We start from the raw sequence: 2,229 nt of genomic DNA on the forward strand, positions 1-2,229 counted from the left end.
AAAATTAGAAAATTCTGATTGAGAAATCATGTCATGTACTTTCCCACTAGTGCAATTCCTGGCAGTCCTTTTATAGTGGTCAGTTTCTGCCTTGCTCTCAGTGCTTTCAGTTTCATTTTATCTAGTGCAATAAAAAAGGTTGTTTGTTGTTTTCCCTTCTGATTTTCCAGTCTCTGAAGGAAGTCTAGGAAGTTTCAGGACATTGGCATAAAGAAATAAGTGTCCAGTGATCCAGTGGGAAACAGAGAAGTAATAGAAATCACTCCACCTCAACTGAGAAGAACGAGTAAGAATTCTACTTTCCCCTAAGTAGCTTTCTCTCTGCAGCGGTCCCCAACCTTTTGGGCATCAGGGACCATTTTCATGAAAGATAATTTTTCCATGGACCAGGGAGGTGAGGGATGATTTCAGGATGATTCAAGCACATTACATTTATTGTGTATTTTATTTCTATTATTATAACATTGTAATATATAATGAAAAAATTCTACAACTCACCATAGGTTGGGGACCCCTGCATCTGAAGGACATCTCTGCTTAGGGACAGGGAAAGTAGGATAAGATTGGGACTGGGTGGGAAAGGATTTATAAGGATCACTTAGTTGTCTTAAAAGTGATCAACACTGCCTGTAATCCTAGCACTCTGGGAGGCCAAGGCAGGAGGATTGCTTGAGCTCAAGAGTTGGAGACCAGCCTGAGCAATGGCAAAACCACATCTCTAAGGAGAGAGAGAGAGAGAGAGAGAGAGAGAGAGAGAGAGAGAGAGAGAGAGAGAGAGTGATCAACATCACAATAGGACAATAGGCTGCAGCTGAGCCTGAGGCAGAACAGGAATTCAGCTAAAATTCAGGGGGAGGAGGAGGGTGCGGCTAAAGTGAGAGTGTGAAAGCATTAGGATTGTCTTTTTCTTGGTACTCCACTGTGTTGACTGGGGACACAGTTAAAATGCTATTGTTACATAGCTTCTGTGGCTGTCTAGAAAAAAAATGCTATTGTCTTTGAGGGAACTTGTTCAATACTGTTTCAATCACAGCTAAGAAATTGAAAAGGCTACTACACACATGTTATTTTAATGAGAAGATAAAAACAGCAAGTGAGACACAGCATAAAAGCCCACTGACAATGTTTAGAGACAAAGCAAAGGAGGAAAGGAGAGTGAAAGAGGCGGGTTCATAAAAACAGCATAATTTTTTTTCATATGCTTATACTTTGTTTCAAAGTGAATTTCTTATTTTAGAAATAGTCAAAATTCACCAGATTCAAATTCTTAGGGCTCACTCCTTGTTCCCTTAAAAGTACAATTTCAACCTGTTCTTTCTTTTTTAAATTTTTATTTCAACATATTAAGGGAGTACAAGTGTTTGAATTGTAAAATGCAGGACTTTTAGTGTACCTTTCAAGGCTCTAACTGTAACTCATCACTAAAGGTAAGATCTTCACTTTCCTTGACCTGTCTGAGCCCTCAGCCACTGTGATCCTGCCTTCTGGTAACTCCTCTCCTGAATTCTGGGCTTGGCACTCCCTTCACCCATCTCACACTTGCCTGACAGCTCTCTCCTTCTCAGATCCTACCCTCCCTCTCCTAATGATACGGAAAATCCCCATCTATTACCTGGCACATTAGTCACCTGAGACCCCACCCCTTGGACCACCCCAACTTAATAAAAGTGGGAAAAATCAGGTAGACGGGGCTCAGAATTTGGTGGCGAGACCCGTCTGAGCCCGCAGGCGAATAAACCTTGATTCTCCGACTCTCCGTGTGCTGCTCGGTTTGTCCTCGGAACCACCTACTATAACACTTGCTGTAACATTTTGGTTCCCTGACTGGGAAAAGCGACTACACTAGCCCCTTGAAGCCACCGGTTCGGGGAGGGGCACAGTGACCAGCGGGACCTCAATGACAGAAGAGAAATGGTGCCAACTGCCATTTTGTGGAATATCTTCGCTCCTCGGGAGCTCCCGCTGGCCGTAGGATCTCGAACCAGCCCGGACACACAGGAGGGATGGACAAATCAAATCAAGTCTGGAGACATCGGACCAGGTAAGGTCCCCAGACCCGTCCAAGTCAGGCCCATCAGAGGATGGAAGAGGAGCTTGATCACCTCCTGAGTGCAGGGAATCCCCAGGGCGGGAATGAGTAACTTCTGCCTGTCTGAATGAGTGAGTGAAGAGTGAGTGCAGAGTGACTGTGGTTCCACGGCTACAGCTATGGACCTTGAGTGGGTCCTC

Source organism: Lemur catta, chromosome 3, assembly GCF_020740605.2.
Source record: "Lemur catta isolate mLemCat1 chromosome 3, mLemCat1.pri, whole genome shotgun sequence".
Lineage (NCBI taxonomy): Eukaryota > Metazoa > Chordata > Mammalia > Primates > Lemuridae > Lemur > Lemur catta.